The sequence below is a fragment of the Ranitomeya imitator genome, chromosome 2 (genome assembly GCF_032444005.1).
Source record: "Ranitomeya imitator isolate aRanImi1 chromosome 2, aRanImi1.pri, whole genome shotgun sequence".
In the NCBI taxonomy this organism is placed as follows: Eukaryota; Metazoa; Chordata; class Amphibia; order Anura; family Dendrobatidae; genus Ranitomeya; species Ranitomeya imitator.
Window position 1 is genome coordinate 664,831,042 of NC_091283.1, and position 26,543 is coordinate 664,857,584.

Here is a 26,543-nt window from a genome sequence, read left to right on the forward strand (position 1 = left end):
TTGAGTGCAGCCATTAATCTATTTGCTATATGACTTTTTTGGTTATGCACCAGTTCAGATTAGATTGCTGTTCAGTCAGTTTTTCTATATCTACCATGGGTAATAATGCCATCTCATACTATAACCACTGACGCCAGTCCTTACGGATGGGGCGCTCATATGGGGAATGATTTTTGCCAAGGGTTATGGGACATGGAAGAACGCTACAACTCATCTAACCTTAAAGAATTAAATGCAGTAAAATACGCCTTATACCATTTTCTCCCACAGCTTTGGGGAAAAGACGTCAGAATCCTTTCCGACAACACCACCACAGTGGCGTATCTAAACAGGCAAGGAGGCACTCGATCAGAGACTCTGATGTCTTCTGCTGGGGAAATCTTGGATCTAGCAGAGAAACATCTGACATCCCTTACTGCGCTTCACATAAAAGGGGAAAGCAACCAGCAGGCAGACTTCTTAAATCGACACACCTTGAGGCAGGGGGAGTGGTGCCTAAACCATCATATCTTCCAAGACATAGTATCCCTATGGGGTCGTCCTCAAATAGATCTCTTTGCCACAAGAAGAAACAAAAAAGTCCGGAGATTTGCCTCCTTATCTCCAGCGGATCATCCGGACATTCTGGACGCTCTCCAAGCCCCTTGGCAGTTCAGTCTGGCATACGCCTTTCCTCCGATAATATTAGCACAGGTCATACGGAAAATCAGAGAAGAGAGAGCGAGAGTTATACTGATTGCTCCATTCTGGCCCAAGAGACCATGGTTCTCGTTGCTGGAAACCATGTCGGTCTCAGACCCTTGGGTCCTCCCCTTGACACCCAACCTTCTCTTCCAGGGACCATTTTTCCACCCTCAGGTGGACAATCTCCATCTGACAGCCTGGAATTTGAAAGGAAGATGCTAAAATTAAGGGGGTTCTCGGAGGGATTGATTGACACAATCCTCCAAAGTAGAAAACATTCCACCACAAAAATATATACAAGGATATGGAAGAAATTCCTACAATTCCATACATCTCCCAACACATCAGAAATTCCAATACAATCTATCTTGGAATTCCTTCAAAAAGGGAGGGAACTAGGTTTAACTGTAAATACTTTAAAGGTTCATGTACCATCACTAGGAGCCCTCTATGGCTATAACATTGCGGGATATAGATGGGTATCCCGATTTATCACAGCCTGCGAACGGATAAATCCAGTTAACATACCTAGAATTCCACCCTGGAATCTAAATGTAGTTTTACAAGACCTAACAGACTCTCCGTTCAAACCAATAGACTCAATACCCATCAAATGCCTGTCACTAAAAACAGCCCTCTTGGTAGCACTGACTTTGGCTAGGAGAATTAGTGACATCCAAGCTCTTTCTATAGATCCACCTTTCCTGCTAACTTTTCAGGATAAGTTGATTCTTAAACCAGACCCTTCCTACCTTCCCAAAGTAGCAAAGAAATTCCATAGGTCACAAGAGATAATCTTGCCCACTTTCTTCAGTAATCCCTCCACTCCTGAAGAACAGAAGTATCACACTTTAGATGTTAAAAGAGTAGTTTTAAAATACATTGAAAGGACCAGTAGCTGGCGACAGTGTAGGACGCTGTTTATATCCTTCCAGGGTCACAAGAAGGGTCATGGAGTAACAAAAAGCACCTTATCCCGGTGGATCAGGGAGTCTATCAGACTGGCTTATTCCACGAGGAACGAAAACCCTCCGGAAGGCATAACAGCACACTCTACCAGAGTTATGGCATCCTCCTGGGCAGAAAGGGGAGAGGTCCCAATTGAAACTATATGTAAGGCGGCAACTTGGTCAGATACTTCTACTTTCTATAACCACTATAGGCTTGACCTATCGTCAACTTCTGACCTAGACTTTGGCAGGACTGTCCTCAGCACGGTGGTCCCCCCCCTAGGTGATGGTCTCTGGAAAATCTCCAGTGGGGTGCTGTCGTGGTGAAGAGTAAAAAGCCGGATTACTCACCGGTAATGCTCTTTTAGTGAGTCCACGACAGCACCCTCTTACATCCCTCCCTAGATTAATATAGTGTATACTATTGAGTAAAATTCTTTTAATCATACATAAGCAAATAAGTTTGAAAATTGAATAAATTATATTTGCCTAATACTGGCGGTCCTCCAGGTACTCTGAAATCAAAACTGAGGAGGAGAGGCGGACCGCCCCCTATTATTTTCTGCAGGTTTCCTGTTCCTGCGGGGTGGATCTCTCTCCAGTGGGGTGCTGTCGTGGATTCACTAAAAGAGCATTACCGGTGAGTAATCCGGCTTTTTGCCTCTACAGAGATTTCTTGTGCAAATTTGGCAATTATCGTCAGTTGGGTCATCCTTTGCAGTCTCAAAAAAGACCCAGGCTAGGCAACCATTACTGCCCCTGCGAACTGCACACTTGTGAAAGGTGCTGGCCACCGCCAGAGTTGTCCTAGGATACAGTGCTAGTCATGTTTGCATTACTTCATGTTTGTGCGTGAAGCTACAACATAACCTTGTCTACCTTCTCCTCTGCTGAGTTACTTAGCTGTGTACCTCTGGGTTCACACCAAGTGGGATCTACAACCTCATTGTCATCCTCCCTGTTCTCACACTCCTCACACTGAGTCACCCTCCTCCTCTTCCTGCCCTGACACCACAATACACGCCACGTTCGCCTCTGGTATCTGGATCTCAGTAGGATCACCTCCACACCCGGTGGTTGACATCTGGTGATGGGGATCTGGATTCTGCTTGGACCCTACGTCATCCAGCCCGGATCCAACATAAATACATTTTGGGCATCGGTGCAGATGCTTTCCTCCTACGAATTCTGTAAATCTTTGGAGCAGAACTCTGATGCCCATGGAACAGAATGTGTGAACAGCTCTGCAGAATGGCCCATCTGTAGTTCCCCACAATCAGTTGGACATTTGGAAATTTGTGATGCGTGGGGAAACAAGGGTGATTTGGGGTGCCACCTCTGAGGTTTGTTCTGTGTGTGATGTTGAGGTGGAGGAAGAGGCCACTGAAGCACATGTTCTTTTTGAGCCTCATCTACAAGGCGGACCGCTGTGCGGCTGCTAAAGGGAGTTGAGTAGCCCATCCAGTAACAATGTCAGTGGCCTTTGGATGAGAAGATCGTGTTTGTTCAGTTGAGCTTTCATTAACACCTAAACCATGTACACGTCAAACGTCAATCCTATTCCCCCTTCCACCACGACCTCGCTTTTTGCTGCTCATGTTGTATGTAGCCTTCCCCTTTTTTAATCTGCTGTTTCACAACTCTAGGCTCAGACATGTCAGTCACCTTGTCACTAAATTAATAATCAGTATTTATAGGCTGATATAGTGTGGCTAGACTACAGAATTGGCACCTGCATTTCCAGCAAAGGTAATAGGTTTTTGACGACTATGAGAGACAATTACCATTCACAACTGGTTCAGGACCCAACAAGAAGAGGGGTACTGCTAGACTTAATATTAACCAACAGGCCAGACCGCTGTTATGACCTGGTGGTAAGGACAATAATGGACCTGATGGTTAAGAGCACACGGAATGACCTGATAGTTACAAATAATATAGGACGAGCTCTGAGACGTGGGAACTCTGCTGACCGCAATCCCTAATCCTATCACACACACTAGAAATAGCTGTGGATTGCACCTAACGCTCCCTATGCAACTCGACACAGCCTAAGGAACTAGCTAGCCTTGAAGATAGAAAAATAAAGCCTACCTTGCCTCAGAGAAATTCCCCAAAGGAAAAGGCAGCCCCCCACATATAATGACTGTGAGTAAAGATTAAAATACAAACACAGAGATGAAATAGATTTAGCCAAGTGAGGCCCGACTTACTGAACAGACAGAGGATAGGAAAGGTAACTTTGCGGTCAGCACAAAAACTACAAAAAGACCACGCAGAGGGCGCAAAAGACCCTCCGCACCGACTCACGGTTCGGAGGCGCTCCCTCTGCGTCCCAGAGCTTCCAGCAAGCAAGACAAAAATCAAAATAGCAAGCTGGACAGAAAAATAGCAAAGAAAAACAAGCAGGAACTTAGCTTCTGCTGGGAAGACAGGTCACAAGAACGATCCAGGAGTGAACTAGACCAATACTGGAACATTGACAGGTGGCATGGAGCAATGATCTAAGTGGAGTTAAATAGAGCAGCCAGCTAACGAATTAACCTCGTCACCTGTGGAAGGAAACTCAGAAGCCGCAGCCCCACTTACACCCAACAGAGGAAGCCCATGGACAGAACCAGCCGAAGTACCATTCATGACCACAGGAGGGAGCTTGACAACAGAATTCACAACAGTACCCCCCCCTTGAAGAGGGGTCACCGAACCCTCACCAGAGCCCCCAGGCCGACCAGGACGAGCCAAATGAAAGGCACGAACCAGATCGGCAGCATGAACATCGGAGGCAAAGACCCAGGAATTATCTTCCTGACCATAACCCTTCCACTTGACCAGGTACTGGAGTTTCCGTCTCGAAATACGAGAATCCAAAATCTTCTCCACCACATACTCCAACTCCCCCTCAACCAACACCGGGGCAGGAGGATCAACGGATGGAACCACAGGCGCCACGTACCTCCGCAACAACGACCTATGGAATACATTATGGATGGCAAAAGAAGCCGGAAGGGTCAAACGAAACAACACAGGATTGAGAACCTCAGAAATCCTATACGGACCAATGAAACGAGGCTTAAACTTAGGAGAGGAAACCTTCATAGGAACATAACGAGACGACAACCAAACCAAATCCCCAACACGAAGTCGGGGACTCACACAGCGCCGGCGGTTAGCGAAACGTTGAGCCTTCTCCTGGGACAATGTTAAATTGTCCACCACATGAGTCCAAATCTGCTGCAACCTATCCACCACAGTATCTACACCAGGACAGTCCGAAGACTCAACCTGCCCTGAAGAGAAACGAGGATGGAAACCAGAATTGCAGAAAAACGGCGAAACCAAAGTAGCCGAGCTGGCCCGATTATTAAGGGTGAACTCAGCCAAAGGCAAAAAGGACACCCAATCATCCTGATCAGCAGAAACAAAGCATCTCAGATATGTTTCCAAAGTCTGATTAGTTCGTTCGGTTTGGCCATTTGTCTGAGGATGGAAAGCCGAGGAAAAAGACAAATCAATGCCCATCTTAGCACAAAAGGCTTGCCAAAACCTCGAAACAAACTGGGAACCTGTGTCCGAAACGATGTTCTCCGGAATGCCATGTAAACGAACCACATGCTGGAAAAACAATGGCACCAAATCAGAGGAGGAAGGCAATTTAGACAAGGATACCAAATGGACCATCTTAGAGAAGCGATCACAAACCACCCAAATGACCGACATCTTTTGAGACAGGGAGATCCGAAATAAAATCCATAGAGATATGCGTCCAGGGCCTCTTCGGGACCGGCAAGGGCAAAAGCAACCCACTGGCACGAGAACAGCAGGGCTTAGCCCGAGCACAAGTCCCACAGGACTGCACAAAAGAACGCACATCCCGCGACAAAGACGGCCACCAAAAGGATCTAGCCACCAAATCTCTGGTACCAAAGATTCCAGGATGACCAGCCAACACTGGACAATGAACCTCAGAGATAACTCTACTAGTCCATTTATCAGGGACAAACAGTTTCTCCGCTGGGCAACGATCAGGTCTATCAGCCTGAAATTTTTGCAGCACCCGCCGCAAATCAGGGGAGATGGCAGACAAAATTACCCCCTCTTTGAGAATACCCGCCGGCTCAGGAACATCCGGAGAGTCGGGCACAAAACTCCTTGACAGGGCATCAGCCTTCACATTCTTAGAGCCTGGAAGGTACGAAACCACAAAATCAAAGCGAGAGAAAAATAGCGACCAACGAGCCTGTCTAGGATTCAACCGTTTGGCAGACTCGAGATAAGTCAAATTCTTGTGATCCGTCAAGACCACCACGCGATGCTTGGCTCCTTCAAGCCAATGACGCCACTCCTCGAATGCCCACTTCATGGCCAACAACTCTCGATTGCCAACATCATAATTGCGCTCAGCAGGCGAAAACTTTCTAGAAAAGAAGGCACATGGTTTCATCACCGAGCCATCAGAACTTCTTTGCGACAAAACAGCCCCTGCTCCAATCTCAGAAGCATCAACCTCGACCTGAAACGGGAGCGAAACATCTGGCTGGCACAACACAGGGGCAGAAGAAAAACAACGCTTCAACTCCTGAAAAGCTTCCACAGCCTCAGAAGACCAATTGACCACATCAGCACCCTTCTTGGTCAAATCAGTCAACGGTTTAGCAATACTAGAAAAATTACTGATGAAGCGATGATAAAAATTAGCAAAGCCCAGGAACTTTTGCAGACTCTTCACAGATGTCGGCTGAGTCCAATCATAAATGGCCTGGACTTTAACAGGGTCCATCTCGATAGTAGAAGGGGAAAAAATGAAACCCAAAAATGAAACCTTCTGAACTCCAAAGAGACACTTTGACCCCTTCACAAACAAAGAATTCGCACGAAGGACCTGGAACACCATTCTGACCTGCTTCACGTGAGACTCCCAATCATCCGAAAAGACCAAAATATCATCCAAATATACAATCAGGAATTTATCCAGGTACTCTCGGAAGATGTCATGCATAAAGGACTGAAATACTGATGGAGCATTGGAAAGCCCGAATGGCATAACCAGGTACTCAAAATGGCCCTCGGGCGTATTAAATGCTGTTTTCCATTCATCGCCCTGTTTAATACGCACAAGATTATACGCACCACGAAGATCTATCTTGGTGAACCAACAAGCCCCCTTAATCCGAGCAAATAAATCAGACCGCAGCGGCAAAGGATACTGAAATTTGACTGAGATCTTATTAAGAAGGCGGTAATCAATACAAGGTCTCAAAGAACCATCCTTCTTGGCCACAAAAAAGAACCCTGCTCCCAATGGTGACGACGACGGGCGAATATGACCCTTCTCCAAGGATTCCTTTACATAACTCCGCATAGCGGCGTGCTCTGGCACAGATAAATTGAACAGTCGGCCCTTAGGAAACTTACTACCAGGAATCAAATTGATAGCACAATCGCAATCCCTATGAGGAGGTAGGGCACTGGATTTGGGCTCATCAAATACATCCCGGTAATCCGACAAAAACTCCGGGACTTCAGAAGGGGTGGATGATGAAATAGACAAAAATGGAACATCACCATGTACCCCCTGACAACCCCAGCTGGACACAGACATTGATTTCCAATCCAATACTGGATTATGGACCTGTAGCCATGGCAACCCCAAAACGACCACATCATGCAGATTATGCAACACCAAAAAGCGAATATCCTGTGCAGGAGCCATGCACATGGTCAATTGGGTCCAGTACTGAGGCTTATTCTTGGCCAAAGGCATAGCATCAATTCCTCTCAATGGAATAGGATACTGCAAGGGCTCCAAGAAAAAACCACAGCGCCTAGCAAACTCCAAGTCCATCAAATTCAGGGCAGCGCCTGAATCCACAAATGCCATAACAGAATAGGATGACAAAGAGCAAATCAGAGTAACGGACAAAAGAAATTTCGACTGTACCGTACCAATGGTGGCAGACCTAGCGAAACGCTTAGTGCGCTTAGGACAATCGGAGATAGCATGAGTGGAATCACCACAGTAAAAACACAGCCCATTCCGACGTCTGTGTTCTTGCCGTTCAGCTCTGGTCAAAGTCCTATCACATTGCATAGACTCAGGTCTATGCTCAGATAATACCGCCAAATGGTGCACAGCTTTACGCTCACGCAAGCATCGATCTGAATGGCCAAAGACATGGGAAATCCCACCATGACATCCTTAAGGGCTTCAGAGAGACCCTTTCTGAAAATTGCTGCCAGGGCACATTCATTCCACTGAGTGAGTACAGACCACTTCCTAAACTTCTGACAATATATCTCTACCTCATCCTGACCCTGACACAGAGCCAGCAAGATTTTCTCTGCCTGATCCACTGAATTTGGTTCATCATAAAGCAATCCGAGCGCCAGAAAAAACGCATCAACATCACGCAATGCCGGATCTCCTGGCGCAAGGGAAAATGCCCAGTCTTGAGGGTCGCCACGTAACAAAGAAATAATGATCTTCACTTGTTGAACAGGGTCACCTGAGGAGCGAGGTTTCAAAGCAAGAAACAATTTACAATTATTTTTGAAATTCAGAAACTTAGATCTATCCCCAAAAAAAACAAATCAGGAATAGGAATCCTAGGCTCTAACATCGGATTCTGAACCACAAAATCTTGAATGTTTTGTACCCTTCCAGTGAGATTATTCATACAAGAGGACAGACCTTGAATGTCCATATCTACACCTGTATCCTGAACCACCCAGAGGTAAAGGGGAAAAGAGAGACAAAACACACTGCAAAGAAGAAAAAAAATGGTCTCAGAACTTCTCTTATCTCTCTATTGAGATGCATTAATACTTTGGGCCACCTGTACTGTTATGACCTGGTGGTAAGGACAATAATGGACCTGGTGGTTAAGAGCACACGGAATGACCTGATAGTTACAAATAATATAGGACGAGCTCTGAGACGTGGGAACTCTGCTGACCGCAATCCCTAATCCTATCACACACACTAGAAATAGCTGTGGATTGCTCCTAACGCTCCCTATGCAACTCGACACAGCCTAAGGAACTAGCTAGCCCTGAAGATAGAAAAATAAAGCCTACCTTGCCTCAGAGAAATTCCCCAAAGGAAAAGGCAGCCCCCCACATATGACTGTGAGTAAAGATGAAAATACAAACACAGAGATGAAATAGATTTAGCAAAGTGAGGTCCGACTTACTGAACAGACTGAGGATAGGAAAGGTAACTTTGCGGTCAGCACAAAAACTACAAAAAGACGCAGAGGGCGCAAAAGACCCTCCGCACCGACTCACGGTGCGGAGGCGCTCCCTCTGCGTCCCAGAGCTTCCAGCAAGCAAGACAAAAATCAAAATAGCAAGCTGGACAGAAAAATAGCAAACAAAGAAAAACAAGCAGGAACTTGGCTTCTGCTGGGAAGACAGGTCACAAGAACGATCCAGGAGTGAACTAGACCAATACTGGAACATTGACAGGTGGCATGGAGCAATGATCTAAGTGGAGTTAAATAGAGCAGCCAGCTAACGAATTAACCTAGTCACCTGTGGAAGGAAACTCAGAAGCCGCAGCCCCACTCACAACCAACAGAGGAAGCCCATGGACAGAACCAGCCGAAGTACCATTCATGACCACAGGAGGGAGCTTGACAACAGAATTCACAACAGACCGCATATCAAATATAAGGGTTGGGGTCACTTGGGTAATAGTGATCACAAAATAATAAGTTTTCATGTATCCTTTAGTAAGATGTGTAGTAGAGGGGTTACAAGGACACTAAGCTTCAGGAAGGCAAATTTCCAACGGATGAGAGTTGGTCTTGGTGCACTTTCCAGGGATGATATCCTGAGACATAAAAATACACAAAGAAAATGGGAGACGTTTAAATTAGCATCCTGAATAAGACCTGTGCACAATATATACCATATGGGAATAAACATGCTAGAAATAGGAGGAATCCAATATGGCTAAATAGAGCTGTAAGGGACGCAATAAGTGACAAAAAGAAAGCATTTAGAGAATTAAAGCAAGTAGGTAGTGATGAGGCATTAAATAAATACAGAAAATTTTATTCTGTAAAAAGCAAATCAATGTGGCAAAGATTGAGACACTCTTTGCCAGAAAGAGTAAAAATAAATCCCAAAATATTCTTTAACTATATAAGTAGTAAGAAACTAAAAAATGATAATGTTGGCCCCTTAAAAATAGTCTGGGTGAACTAGTGGATGAGGAAAAAGCCAATCTGCTAAATGAATTTTTTTCAACAGTATTTACACAAGAAAATCTCATGGCAGACAATATGATCAGTGATAAAAAAAAAAAAAATCCCCATTAAATGTCACCAGCTTAACCCAGCATGAAGTACAATGGCATCTAAAAATCACTAAAATTGACGAATCTCCGGACCCAGATGGGATACACCCCCCGAGTACTGCAGGAATTAAGTACTGTCTTTGATAGACCATTATCTTTAATCTTTAAAGACTCCATAATTACATGGTCTGTACCACAGGACTGGCGTATAGCAAATGTGATGCCAATATTCAAAAAGGGGACAAAAACTGAACTTGGAAATTATAGGCCCGTAAGCGTAACCTCTACTGTGGGTAAAATCCTGGAGGGTATTCTAAGGCCAGTCTCACATGTCCAAATAATTACGGTACCTGAAAAATCGGTACCGGAATTATCCGTGTCCGTGTGCCCGTGCGTTTCTGTGGCACATGTGCGGCACACGTGTGCCGCCTGTGTGCCCACTGGGTACCACACGCACCGTGCAGGAGACCGCGCTAAAGTTTAGCTCTGTCCTCTGCATCTGGTGCTGAAGCCCCATTCATATCTTCCCTGCAGCAGCGTTTGCTGTAGAGAAGATATGAAAAATCCTTTTTTTTTGTTTCTCGTGTTTAAAATAAAGCTCCATATCCCCACCCTTCTCCCACCCCCCGTGCGCCCGCCCGCTGTTCTTAAAATACTCCCCCGACTCGCTCCCTCGCTGGCGCTGCTTCCTGTCATGGCCGCACCTTCTACTGTATGAGCGGTCACGTGGGGCCGCTCATTTACAGTAATGAATATGCGGCTCCACCCCTATGGTTCACCCTCCTACTGTAAGTAGAGGATGAGGTCCCTTGCTGTCCAGCTTTTGTTATTAAGTGACTTAGTCCGCCTTTCTCTCTCTTTCTAGGGAGACAAGGTCCCTGCCCTTAAAAAAGATAAGCCCAGCCGCAAGTGTGGTACATGTGCGACCAAGCTTCCCTCAGCTTATAAGAAAAAGCTCTGCCAACCATGCACGGATGAAGTGCTGCGTAGTGAACAACCCTCCCTCCTGGACAGCATCAGAACCCTCATCAAACAGGAGGTCCAATCCTCTATGGCGGCCCTGTCTCAGGCCTGACACCACAGCCTCCTCCTCCTAAGAAAAGGAAGATGGTATCTGACTCGGGCGAGATCCATACCTCGGGTTCAGAGGACATTTGGGAGAATGAGGGTTCTACTTCCAACCCCAAAACTGACAACAAAAAATATCTCTTCTCTTCCAAAGATATGGAAGAGCTAATTTCTATGGTGAGGGGCACCATGGGGGTGGAAGAGAAGGTAGCGAGTCATTCCATTCAGGATTAAATGTTTGGAGGGTTCAAGCCTAGGACCCCGAAAGGGTTCCCTATACATGAGAATATTGAAAACCTTCTCCTTCATGAGTGGGGCCTACCTGAGAAAGCTTTGAGTGTCCCATCAGAATTGAAGAATCAATTCCCTCTGGAGGGGGACTGTTCTTTATGGGAGATGCCTAAGGTAGATGTACAAGTGTCCAGGGTAACCAAAAAAAGTCTCTACCCTTCGAGGATTCCTCACAGCTCAAAGATCCTATGGATCGAAAAATTGAGCTTACTAAGGAAATCATGGGACACCTCTACTAATCTGCTGAAGACAAATGTGGCCTCCACATGTGTTGCCAGATCCCTATTTCTCTGGATACGTACCCTAGAAAATCACCTTTCTCAGGGGACATCTAGGGAGGAAATTCTAAATTCCCTACCATTACTTCAGAAGGCAACGGGATTCCTGGCGGATGCCTCCGCTGAATCTGTACGGGTAGCCGCTAGGTCTGCAGTTCTCTCCAACTCCGCTAGGAGAGCTCTATGGTTTAAATCCTGGGGAGGTGACTTAACTTCCAAATCCAAACTGTGTGGTATTCCCTTTCAGGGACATTATATGTTCGGGCCAGTCCTCGATGACATCCTTGACAAGGTTACGGATAAAAAGAAAGCTCTTCCGGAGCATAAAAGCTCGAGGAAATGCTTTTTTTTGTCCCCTCCCGTGAGCAGGTCCCCCAGAGGGATTACAGGGGTAAAGGTAAAACGGGTCGGTGGAATTACCCCAAAGGGGGTAAAGCTAGGAACATCCTTGTTCCCCAACCCCAGCAGACCCCCTGAAAAACAATGACTGCTCTCCAGTCGGAGGCCGACTCTCAAGGTTTCTTTCCCAATGGCAGGCCATCACCACAAATCAGTGGGTCCTGCGTACAATTTGAGAAGGCTTAAGGTTAGAATTCAAGAGTCCTCCTCACCGTCTAACAATTATCTCCCTACAGTCTCCACACGTTCGGGGATGCCTCAATGCAGATATCCTCGATCTGCTTCAGGCAGGGGTAATCTCTCAGGTACCTCCTCAGGAAATAGGTGAAGGCCACTATTTTCACCTATTTTTGGTGAAAAACCCCTCTGGGAAACACCGGGTTATTATAAACCTGAAACCCCTAAATCGGGTCACCAAATACCACAGATTCAAAATGGAATCAATCAAATCAGCAATCCCGCTGATTGGCCAGGACTGGGTAATGGCTACGTTAGATCTGAAGGAGCTTACTATCATGTGTCGATGCATCCCGACCACAGGAAGTTCCTCAGATTTCCGGTGGCCCAGAACCATCGAGCCAGCCATTATCAGTTCAATGTCCTTCCATTCGGAGTCTCATCAGATCCTCGAGTCTTTACCAAGATCATGTCAGAAGCAGTGGTCTTCATCCGACATCAGGGGATCTGTATCATCCCGTACCTGGACGATTTTCTTATCATTCCATCTGTCCCTCGTCTAAATCAGGATGTGACGAAAGTCCTGGATATCCTGAAATCACTGGGATGGATTCCGAACTTGGGGAAGTCAGACCTCCATCCATCACCAAGGAAAAAATTTCTAGGAGTTCTTCTGGACTCAAGGGAAAGAATGTCCTTCTTACCCAGGGACCATCAGGACGATCTCGTCCACAGGATCTCCAGGTTCAGGAGCCAGAATTCTCCGACCCTAAGGGACTCGATGTCAATCCTGGGTTCGTTGACGTCCTGCAACCAGGCAGTCTCCTATGCCCAGGCCCACACAAGAGTCCTTCAGACCCACATCCTGAGACATTCAAAAGGACCCCAGAATGCTCTAACCAGGAGGATTTCCCTCCCCAATCACGTGAAATCCTCCCTCTCATGGTGGCTGAACTCCCAGAACCTTCAAAGAGGAGTCAGCTGGGATCAAATGCCTCTGAAGGTGCTCACAACAGATGTTAGCCAGATAGGTTGGGGTGCCGTAATAGAAAGTTCCCACTTCCAGGGGTTGTGGCCCCCAAGCATCAGGTCCAGATCCTCGAATCTGAGAGAATTGAAAGTGGTGGAGGAGGCGCTAAAAGCCGCATCTGTCCTCATCCAGGGTCATCATGTACGGATAATGTCCGACAACACAACTACGGTGGTCTACCTCCGATACCAGCGAGGCACGAAATACACCAGCCTAAAATCAACCACAGCAAGGATTTTTTCCTGGGGGGAAAGATCTCCTGTCCATCTCGGCAGTACACATAAAGGGGTCAGATAATGCCCAGGCAGGCTTCCTAAGCAGGAAAAATTTCCATCCTGGAGAATGGTCTTGAACCAAGAGGTGTTCCTATCCCTAGTCCGGAGATGGGGAATTCCAAATGTGGAACTGTTTGCCAACAGTCAGAACACGAAGTCGAGCACTTTCTTCTCCCTCAACCCCTCAAGCGAAGCACAGGGAAAGGACGCCTTCTCCCATCCTTGGAGGTTTGCTCTGGCATACGCCTTCCCACCAATTCCCATGTTGCCGAGGACGTTACAGAAGATCCGAACGGATCGAGTCACAACAATTCTGGTAGCACCGATGTGGCCAGGAAGAAGCTGGTATGGCGCACTAACAGACATGTCTCTGGAAGGCCCGATACTTCTACCTCAGATATGGGAAATATGTGTAAGTGGGTTAAGAGCTTCAGCAGGGACCACTGCTACACCCAGACCTACACAGGCTGAAACTGGCAGCCTGGGTACTGAGGCCGAGATTCTGAGAGCTAGAGGTATCTCAGATAACGTCATTCAAACCCTACAAAAAAGTAGGAAACCAATAACCAACGCCATCTATGGCAAGGTTTGGAAAAGATTTTCATCCTGGTGCGCCCCAAACAAACCTGATCCATTCCATCCCAATATCGCTCAGATATTAGAATTTCTCCAAAAGGGTCTGGAGTTAGGACTCTTACCTAGCACTTTAAAAGTGCAGGTGTCCGCATTAAGTTCCTTTTTTGATCAGGATTTAGCAGGCCCACCGTTGGGTTAAACGTTTTATGGCATATGCGGCTAGGATTCGTCCTAGGCTCAGGTCCAGACCGCTTCTTGGGATCTAAACCTTGTACTAAATAGTCTGACCAGGGACCCCTTTGAGCCCTTATCAGCCATCAGCTTAAAATCCTGAAGGTACCTTCACACTCAGCGACGCTGCAGCGATACCGACAACGATGTCGATCGCTGCAGCGTCGCTGTTTGGTCGCTGGAGAGCTGTCACACAGACAGCTCTCCAGCGACCAACGATCCCGAGGTCCCCGGGTAACCAGGGTAAACACCGGGTTACTAAGCGCAGGGCCGCGCTTAGTAGCCCGATGCTTACCCTGGTTACCAGCGTAAAAGTAAAAAAAACAAACACTACATACTTACCTACCGCTGTCTGTCCCCGGCGCTCTGCTTCTCTGCACTCCTCCTGCACTGGCTGTGAGCACAGCGGCCGGAAAGCAGAGCGGTGACGTCACCGCTGTGCTTTCCGGCTGACCGACGCTCACAGCCAGTGCAGGAGGAGTGCAGAGAAGCAGAGCGCCGGGGACAGACAGCGGTAGGTAAGTATGTAATGTTTGTTTTTTTTACTTTTACGCTGGTAACCAGGGTAAACATCGGGTTACTAAGCTCGGCCCTGCGCTTAGTAACCTGATGTTTACCCTGGTTACCAGTGAAGACATCGCTGGATCGGTGTCATACACGCCGATCCAGCGATGTCTGCAGGGAGTCCAGCGACGAAATAAAGTTCTGGACTTTCCTCAGCGACCAACGATCTCCCAGCAGGGGCCTGATCGTTGGTCGCTGTCACACAGAACGATTTCCTTAACGATATCGTTGCTACGTCACAAAAAGCAACGATATCCTTAACGATATCGTTATGTGTGAAGGTACCTTGACCCTCAAGACTGTCTTCCTAGTAGCAATCACTACCGCTAGGCGTATAGAATTACAGGCTTTATCAGTACAAGAGCCATACCTAACCATAACCATGGATAGCATAATCCTTAAGCTAGACCCTGCCTTTATGCCGAAGGTAGTCTCAGACTTCCACAGAAGTCAAGGTATTCTCTTACCCTCATTCTGTCCAAATCCCTCTAATCCGAAGGAAGAAACCTTTCACACCCTGGATGTCTGCAGGGTGGTCCTCTTCTACCTCCAACAAACGGAGGGTTGGAGAATAGACCAAAACCTTTTCGTCCAGTGGTCAGGACGGAATAGAGGCAAGAAAGCGGCTAAAAGAATGATCACTAACTGGATCAAGCAGGCCATCTGTCTTGCATACTCAACCAGGGAAATTGCTCCCCCGGCATCGCTGAAGGCTCACTCCACCCGTTCAGTTTCGACGTCCTGGGCAGAGAGAGGGAACGCATCGTCTGAGCAGATTTGCAGAGCTGCCACCTGGTCATCAATCCATACATTCACCAGGCATTACAGGCTAAATTTCAATAGGGACCTATCGTTTGGCAGACGTGTTCTGCAGGCTGTTGTCCCTCCCTAAAGAAATTAGCTGTTGGTATCACTCAGACACTGCAGTCGTGGAAGGTGACTGGAGAAAATAGAATTAGACTTACTGATAAATCGGTTTCTAGGAACCTTCCACGGCAGCACTAATTTCCCTCCCTATCTGATATTCTTATTGGATGATTCCTGCACTTAAGTGGTAACTATTCATGCTACTGTGTCCAGAAAAAACACTGGTGGTTGTAGGAAGGAGAGGGTATTTAACCTCTCTGATTTCCTGTCCCCTATTAGGGCAGGGAGGCATCCTCCGATACTGCTGTCATGGAAGGTTCCTGTAAACCGAATTACCGATAAGTCTAATTCTATTTTCAAAAGCTTTTGCTACGATGCCACACAAAATGTTGATACATAAAATGAGAGCAATGGGGATATGGGAAAATATGTGTAAGTGGGTTAAGAGCTGCTCAGGGATAGGAAACAAATGGTGGTAATTAATGGAGCACACTCGGACTGGGTCACAGTCAGCAGTGGGGTACCACAGGGGTTAGCATTGGGCCCTCTTCTTTTTAACATTTATTAATGACCTTGTAGGGGGCATACAGAGTAGAATTTCAATATTTGCAGATGACCCTAAACTCTGTAGAGTAATCAATACAGAGGAGGACAATTTTATATTACAGGAGGAGTTATGTAAACTGGAAGCTTGGGCTGATAAATGGCAAATGAGCTTTAATGGGAATAAATGTAAGGTCATGCACTTGGGTAGAGCAAACAAGATGTATAATTATGTGCTTAATTGTAAAACACTGGGCAAAACAGTCAATGGGAAAGACCTGGGTGTACCGGTGGACGACAAACTCTCATTTAGTGGCCAGTGTCAGGCAGCTACTACAAAGGCAAATAAAATAATGGGATGCATTAAAAGAAGCATAAATGCTGATGAGGAGAACATAATTTTACCTCTATACAAGTCACTTGTGCGACCACACTTTAGAATACTGTGTACAGTTCTGGTCTCCAGGGTACAAGAAAGATCTAGCTGAACTAGAGCGGGTGCAGAGAAGAACGACCAAAGTTATTAGAGGACTGGGGGTCTACAAAACAAAGACAGGTTATTAATTTTAGGGTTATTTAGTTTGGATAAACGAAGGCTAAGGGGTGATCTTATTTTAATGTATAAATGAGTAAATGAGAGGACAGTACAGAGACCTTTCTAATGACCTTTTTACTCGTAGACCTGAGACGTTGCCCCCTAGCATCTTCTACGTCTAGAGGAAAGAAGGTTTAATCATAATCACAGACGCGGATTCTTTACTGTAAGAGCAGTGAGACTATGGAACTCTCCGCCGTATGATGTTGTAATGAGTGATTCATTACTAAAATTTAAGAGGGGACTGGATGCCTTTCTTGGAAAATATAATGTTACAGGTCATATACACTAGTTTCCTTGATAGGGCGGTCATCCAGGGAACCAGTCTGATTGCCGTATGTGGAGTCGGGAAGAAATTTTTCCCCAATGTGGAGCTTACGGTTAGCCACATGGGTTTTTTTTTTGCCTTCCTCTGGATCAACATGTTAGGGCATGTTAGGTTAGGATATGGTTGAACAAGATGGACTTGGTCTTCCTTCAACCTTAATAACTATGTTAATATGTAAAAGATTTTGATTATGAAATGAGGTCTGATGCCTGCACGAGACTATTATCGGAAACAATATTGATTACGAAATGTGGCCTCCTGATTTCTCACTGCAACACAGTTTAATCACAAACGATTTGGATTAGCAAATGGGGCCTTCTGGCTGAACCTCTATATGAGACCTAACTATTTTGAAGAGGAAATCTGGTCTTCTGATTCCTCACTGCAACAGTTTTTGTCCAAACAATTTTGATTAGCAAATGGGAATGCCTGAGACTGCAGCACAGTTTTAACACAATCTAGTTAGATGCTGGAAGATCGATTTCACACAGGACAGGGTTACTATACAGCTAACTGACAAGTTCACTCTCAGCAGCATTAGTAGCAGAAGCGGCCTCTCTACTATAACACTGAGAAAATGGCCCCAGCAAAACAAGATGTCCGCTTTTAAAATCGACAGGGACATGTAACTTCGGCAACCAATCATAGAAGACCTTGTATCATGACGTTATGGATAGTCTCTGCTCTCTCTCCTGGAATGGACACACATTAAATTATTAAAGAAAAAAAAATGAAGAAAAATTACTCAGCAGCTCTTCTGACCTTTACACAACCCTTCCCCTCATTAAACATGTCCCCGCCTCTCCTCCTCGTACAGCACCACTATCCTAGCCAAAGTCATAACAAAAGCATTAGTGTAAATGCAATGATTTACCAAGTGGTGACCAAATTTTGCCGACTTTTGAGTAAAAATTCTCGGGAAATCGAACATGTATCCAAATGTGCTATGTTCGTGCCAAATTTGAGATTGCCAAATGTTTTCCAAACATTGTAGTGCCCAGTGCGTGGTTGTCAATGGTATGTCAGGGGTTGCAGACCGTCGCTCTGCATCTGACTGCAGAAGGTCTCAGCAGTTTGTTTGCAGACTTCCTGGTCCTTCTGACTCTAGGACCCAGTGGCAGCCTTTCCCCGGCTCTAGTTGACAAACCTGCTGCTGGGAATTGCCAGTAATATTTCCATTTCCCTGTTGAGGCTTGGCGCTATAGCAGTTGGCTTTCTTCCTCTTTAGTGTTTGGAGGATGTTTGTGTTTCTCTGAGTCTACTCAAGCTAAGTGTTCCCCTTGTTTGTGTATCCCATCTGTCTTTAGTGGTAGCGAGGATTGACTAGTGCTTATTCTGTCCTTCCCTATGCGGGGCTTATCACCAGCGTCAGGCAGGGTTTAGGTATCCTGCTCAATGATAGGTTCAGAACATATATGGAGACACTTAGTGCATAATGGTATCAGACTATTGCTCCGGTTTTACAAATTTATAAAAAAGACCTACCAAACCAAACCTTTTTTAAAGAGAAAGAAACTTTTTTTTTCATTCATAAATACATGTACAGGTGCTTCTCACAAAAGTGGAATATCAAAAAGTTAATTTATTTCATTTCTTCAATGCAAAAAGTGAAATTCGTGTATTATATAGTCATTACGAACGGTGATCTATTTCAAGGGTATATTTCTGTTAATGTTGATGATTACGGCTTACAGCCAATGAAAACCCAAAAGTCATTATCTCAGTAAATTAGAATAATTAACAAAAAACACCTGCAAAGGCTTCCTAAGCATTTAAAAAGCTCCCTTAGTCTGTTTCATTAGGCTTCACAATCATGGGGAAGACTTCTGAGTTCTGTATCGAAGCATATTAATGGAAAGTTGAGTGGAAGGAAAAAATGTGGTAGAAAAAAGGTGCACAAGCAACTGGGATAACCGCAGCCTTGAAAGGATTAAGAAAAGGCCATTCAAAAATTTGGGGGAGATTCCCAAGGAGTGGACTGTTTGCTGGAGTCATTGCTTCAAGAGCCACCACACACAGACGTATCCAGGATATGGGCTAGAAGTATCACATTCCTTGTGTCAAGCCACTCATGACCGATGGACAACGCCAGAAGCGTCTTACCCTGGGCAAAGGAGAAAAATGTCCAGTGTGTTTTCAGATTAAAGTAAATGTTGCATTTCATTTGGAAATCAAGGTCCCAGAGTCTGGAGGAAGAGTGGAGAGGCACACAATCAAAGCTGCTTGATGTGTAGTGTGAAATTTCCACAATCCGTGATGGTTTGCGGAGCCATGTCATCGGCTTTTGTAGGTCCTCTGTGTTTTGTCAAGACCAAAGTCAGTGCAGCTGTCTACCAGGAAATTTTTGAGCACTTCACGCTTCCCTCTGCTGACAAGTTTTTTTGGAGATGAAATTTCATTCTCCAGCAGGACTTGGCACCTGTTCACACTGCCAAAGGTACCAGTACCTCATTTAAAAACAACAGTATCATTGTGCTTGATTGGCCAGCAAACTCGCCTGACCTTAACCCCATAGAAAATCTATGGGGTATTGTCAAGCGTAAGATGAGACGCCAGACCCAACAATACAGACGAGCTGAAGGCTGCTATCAAAGAAACCTGGGCTTCCATAACATCTCAGCAGTGCCACAGCCTGATCGCCTTCATGCCATGCTGCACTGATGCAAAAGGAGACACCAACCAAGTATTGAGTGCATTTACTGAACATACATTTCAGTAGGCCAACATTCTGGATTTTAAAATCATTTTTCAAGCTGGTGTTCTAAAGTATTCTCATTTACTTAGATAATGACTTTTGGGTTTTCATTGGCTGCAAGCCATAATCATCAACATTAACAGAAATAAACACTTGAAATAGATCACTGTTTGTAATGACTCTATATAATGAGTTTCACTTTTTGTATTGAAGAACTGAAATTAACTTTTTGATGATAATCTAATTTTGTGAGAAGCACCTGTATATAACGCAAAATAAAAAAAAAAAACATTTATACCTCCCTTTAGCATATGTTCACATGAACCATTTTGGCTTTAGTTTTTCCTTTAACATTTGTGAGCGCTCTCGCTCCTACATTTTGGAGGTCACTTCCTCATTCCAAATTGTTAGCTAGATAGAGGAATACATATTCCCCATTACTTTACAATGCCAGCAAAAACATACCCACCACCTCTTACAACGCCATGTCATTATGTGGTCCTCGCTTGACCTTTTCAGAGGGCCAGCAGGTGCCGTGCAACCTGAGTTTTGTATTCTCCACAGTTCATTTTGGCCACCGGCTGTAAAGTGAATATAATATGGGAGTTAGGGGATCTGTATGATCAATGTCAGTAAATTGGATTTTACCAGACACCACAAGCATTAGAATTAAATTCTGAATACAGTGTATGCAAGCGAGGGCCTGTATTGTGGTCAGCCTGCCAGGCCTGAAACCCATGTCAGAAAGATGTACAAGCCTCATTTTACTTTGAATCCGCCACCTAAAGGGAAAGAGACAAGAGTGCCATTGACCAATCTGCACAAGCCTATGCACTTCTGGAAACTACCCAACCATGCAGAATTTCTTTCTTGCATGGTTTTGAGCAACAATGGAGTAATTGCAGGATATATCCCAGAGAGTGATGAGGTCTGTGGAGTGCATTTCTCAGGTGACAGGCAGTGCTACAGAGCTCAAGTAAAGGCCTTAACATGGCAATGACCATGTTCCAATATGTGTAAAGCTGTGGCCTGAATAGGCCTGTTGAGTGTCTTAACCCAGTCTTAGTCGTGCTTAACATGTACAGAAACTGGGCAATACTCCATCACCATTTCTTTTGGACCCAAATTTAGAAAATTTAAGGGAAGTAAATGTTTAATAAAGGGACACAAGTCTCATTTGGAAGCCTGGAAAAGCCTGCAACGGTGTCTTTGTTCAGCACCGGATAATGTAAAGTTTTAACGAATATTTTTCCTATGAAACCATTTGAGAAGTGACATATATGCTGACAAGGGACAACTGAATGCTGTTCTGCGACAACTGTACGTGGTTGCTTACTGTTGTGTCTGTGCAACTGCAAGTTGTGGGCTAGAGGCATCAGTTCCTGGACAGCAGATTGGGAAGGATGTAACACAAGGCAAGGGCCAGTGGTTTCACTCTCACACAGATTTTGTACCCAGGCGTTCTGCCCACCTACTGGGGTGCTACGTATGTGAGCAGTATATGGCGATGTTAACAGAGGTATTATATCGAATTTCCCTTTATAAAGGGATGTGTGGGTAAAGATTTTCGAGCTAGCAGCATATATATAGAACATGTTTAATTACTCATTATTCTATCTAAGGCTGAAACCTGAAGAAGTGTGTGGAGCATATTAATGCATTGATGTTCCACAGTGTCCAAATGCAGACCTAAAAATCAACATCAGGCTCCCAGATACACGCTGAACCCCTTTATGACCCGGGGTATTTATGTTTTTCGCTCCCCTTCTTCCCAGAGCCATAACTTTTTTATTTTTCCGTCAATATGGCCATGTGAGGGCTTCGTTTTTGCGGGATAAGTTGTACTTTTGAACGACATTATTGGTTTTAGCATGTCATGTACTAGAAAATGGGAAAGAAATTCCAAGTGTTGTGAAATTGCAAGGAAGGCGCAATCGCACACTTTTTTTTTTTTTTTTTGGGGGGGGGCTTTTTTGCTAGGTTCAGTAAATGCTAAAACTGACCTGCCACTTTGATTCTCCAGGTCATTACGAGTTCCAAACTTCGCTAAAAAAAAATAATTCAGCTATTTTCCAATAGCGGTAGCATCTCCATTTTTCGTGATCTCAGGTCGGTTGTGGGCCTATTTTTTGCGTGCCGAGCTGATGTTTTTAGTGATACCATTTTGGTGCAGATCCTTTCTTTTGATCGCCTGTTATTGCATTTTAATGTAATGTCGCGGCGACCAAAAAACTCTGGCGATTCAATTTTTTTTCCGCTATGCCATTAATCCTTTTTTTTATTGATAGATCGGGCGATTCTGAACACGGCAATACCAAATATGTGTATATTTGATTTTTTTTATTTTAATTTTTGAATGGTGGGGATTTTAAACTTTTATTTATTTATTTTTTTTCATTTTTTTAAAACTTTTTTTTTTTTACTTTTGCCATGCTTCAATAGCCTCCATGGGAGGCTAGAAGCTGGCATAGCCTGATCAGCTCTGCCAAATAGGAGCGAAGCTCATATCGCTCCTATGTAGTAGAATTGCTGCATTGCTATGAGCGCCGACCACAGGGTGGCGCTCACAGTGATAAGGCATCAACAATCATGGAGGTCTTCAATAGACCTCTGGTTGTTATTCTGACGCATCTCTGACCCCTGATCATGTGACGGGGGTCAGCGATGCGGGCATCAGCGATGCGGGCATTTCCGGCACGATGGTCGGAAGCGCTAGTTAAATGCCGTGGTCAGTGTTTGACAGCGGCATTTAACTAGTTAATAGTGGTGGATGAATCGCGATTCCACCGGCCGCTATTGCGGGCACAAGTCAGTTGTTCAAAACAGCTGACATGCCCCGGGTTTGATGCCTGGAGCCCACATCAAAGCAGGGGATCTGACCTCTGACGTACTATCCCGTCCGATGTCAGAAAGGGGTTAAATAAACCGTGAGAATGGCAATACAATAAAAAAAAATAGAATATATAGAGATTGATTGTGCAATTATCAAATTTCTACTATGTACAAAGGTTTCCAAAAATTACACAAGGATATCATACATGCTTAAATAGACCATGATGGTGACCTCACAATACATTTTGCAGTTATTAGAATAGGTAGAGATAGGGAGTACAAGTTTCACCATTGCACAATGTACAAAGGTTTCCAAAAATTTTAACACATTACCCACATGGGGTATACATACAGTATATGATCACTAAGTACTTGTTGCAGAAGCAGGAGGAAAAGGACATGATTTCCAGACCAAAGTGGGTTTGGATGGTAGGGGCATGGACGTGAAGACAACTTCCAAAAAAGAACGTTTGGGCTGCATTTACGTTAGGTTGCTGTCATCTGTTGGGCTTACAGTCGGAGGAAATCCAGCCCTTATTCTATTTTAGAAGAGTCGTCATTTTCCGTTCACAGGCGTGTGCAGGGCCTATCCGTTATGATTGCATCAGCTGAACTAAAAACCTGCTCAGACAACACACCTGTGGCAGGGTATGGCATCACCTCCAAGGCGTACTAGGAGTGGTGGGGCCAAATGTGCAGCTTTGACAACCATTAGTTAAAGGGCACTGAAGAATCAACAAGGACACTGGTATGGTCACTTAAGTAATCCTTCACCATCTTGGTCAACTTATCCCTCCTCATCATAGTTACACCCACAGATAGCCCTTGCTGATGTGACAGTTTCATGAAACTGGCCCAGTTTTGGACATTCCCTCCCTCTTTGTTGCCCCTGATGTGCATTTCCCTCCCCTGTAATCCTTGTGATTGAAAAAAAAGTCAGTACCTATGCCAGCAGCGTTGTCTGAGGGTAATATTTTTAGCAAGTCTTCCACAACAGCCCTCTGTCATGCATGCACTGAAAGTGGCACGTCTGCTACCGACATGAGAGAAGGAAATTTCTCCTTGTACCGTAGGTCAAGAAAGGTGCACAGCCAGTATTTCATGGTGGACAAAATGCCTTTCACTTGAGTCTTGTGAAAGGCATATGGACATGAACTGAGAATTGTGTGGCAAACTACAGAGTCAAACGTTCTTTTTTTTTTTTATATACAGTATATATCAGCTTTATAACACACGCCAACAGCAGACTCACGGAAATTACTGGTAAATAGATACTCTATTCATTTAACCAATAGAAAATATGTATTTTGTTTATATCGCCTTCCTGACACACGCCAGCAGCAGGGTAAGGGCTGATACTCATTTGCGAGAAAAACGGACTGAGAAAAAAAAATATCGCAGCATGGTGCAATTTGCTGCGTATCTCGGACGAGACTCGCCAATGCAATTAAGCACCAGTATCCTTTGAAAAGTCGGTAATTCATGGGTGGTGTACAGTAAAATCACACTGACAGGTTATAATAGAATAGATATATACACTTAGAATACATGTATACAGTTCTGGCAAAAATTAAGAGATCACTGCAAAATCGTCAGTTTGTCTGGTTTCTTTTTTGTATGTTTTTGGGTGATCCCCATGATGTTCCCATGTCATTTGTGCAGTGTTTCCATCATTTTCAGATGTTTTTAGACCTTAAAAGGACCCCCGGGGGGATCGCAGTAAAAATACTCAGGTTTCCTGTAGGCTTACATTTGGGCTCGTTGCTCGGGTCGAGTACCCAAGTATTCCAATTTGCTAGACCGAGCAATGAGCATTATAGTGAATCAAGCCTTGTACAAGCTTATCCTGAAAAAAAAAAGTTGATTCCTTCTGCTCGGCAATGTTCCCCAACTCTGAGGATTGTTTTTTCCAGCAGGAAAATGCACCATGCCACACAGCTAAGTCAAACATGGTGTGGATGAAGGACCACCACATCAAATTCCTATTATGGCCAGCCCAATCTCCAGACCTGAACCCCATTGAAAACCTCTGGAATGTAATATAGAGGAAGATGGATAGTCACAAGCCATCAAACAAAGAAGAACTGCTTACATTTTTGTACCAGGAGTGACATAAGGTCACCCAAAAGCAGCGTGAAAGACTGGTGGAAATCATGCCAAGATGCATGAAAGCTGTGATTAAAAATCATGATTATTCCACAAAATATTGATTTCTGAACTTTTCCTGAGTTAAAACATTAGTATTGTTGTTTCTAAATGATTATGAACTTGTATTATTTTTGCATTATTTGAGGTTTGCAAGCAATGCATTTTTTTGTGTTATTTTGACCATTTCTCATTTTCAGAAAATAAATACAAAATTTACTGCTGGGAACTTTGGAGACGTGTTGTCAGTAGTTTCTATAATAAAAGAACAAATTGACATTTTACTCAAAAATATACCTATAAAGAGAAAAATCAAAATGGATTTTGCTGGGAAATATGTTAAAGGGACTCTGTCACCTGAATTTGGAGGGAACAATTTTCAGCCGCCATAGATTCCTTGCGCAGGCGTGTACTATGGAGGACAGAGAATGAACTTCAATCCAATATTGCAGCCAGCATGCAGCCAGTGGGTAAGGAAAGGGTGAATCAAACACCCGAAAACCCCGCCTCCATGGCTGAAGATTGTTCCCTCCAAATTCAGGTGACAGAGTCCCTTTAAGGTACATCCTTTCTAGGGTAATGACTTGTATATAAGGCAAAATAATTAACTCCAGACAAAAATGTTCCTCCACCACTTGGGCTATGTTCACACGCAGCGTTTTTGATGCGTTTTTCAACTTTAAAATTACTTTCAACTAATACAAATACATTCACTGGGAAATGTCATTGTAACATTTAACAACCCTAGCTGGCCATGTGGTGTGCAACACATAAGGAGACAAATCTTGTTTCATTTATGAAGGATGGACTCTTAAAGTCACAAAGCCTATTTTTAGAGGGGCATCAGGCAGCATTAATATTCTTAAAGGGCCATTATTAAAGTGTGTCTCCTATGCTGCTATTGCCTATGCAGTGAGTGGCTGGCCTGCCAAGAATTACGACACACACCAATACCACTTTCACGAGAAGTACAGGAGGGCTTCCTGAAAAAATGTTGCATTGAATGCAAGGCCTGCCAAGTCATATGCACCCCAATAAGCCTTTGAACCCATGTACTGGATATGGCCACAGGGAAACCCACTTCACATTATTCAGTTGGTCCTGCCATACTGTTTTCTTATGTATTAACTGGAAAGCCTGCCATGCTACCAGGTCATATGCACCCCAATAAACCTTTGAACACAGGTACTGGATGGCCACAGGAAAACCCACTTCACATTATTCAGTTGGTCCTGCCATACTATTTCCTTATGCAATGAATGCAAAGGTCACCTTGGCCCAAATTTGCAAGCACCACAATCCCCCTTGGAAGAAGCATGGAAACATGGCCTCATAAAAAAAACTGTCCCGTTACAAAGGAGTGGGTCTCCTAGACTCGTAATGCCCATACACTAAGTGCATGGGCTGACAAATATTTCCCCATGGGGGGTACATTTTTTAAAAATATTTTACGGGCATCATAGACACCTGTGCCAGAAAATTGACTGGCTATAGCAGCACAGAACACGTTAACCCTGGTGATTTAGTGGCGGAGAATGATGAGACGTTGACTAAGGCCTCATTAAAAACTAGGCCCAATGTAAAGGAGCGGGTCTCCTAGACTTGTAATGCCCATATACTAAGTGCGTGGGCTGACAAAACATTTCCCCATGGGGGGTACTTTTTTTAGAAATATTTTATGGGGATCATAGACACCCTTGCCAAAAAATTGGCTGT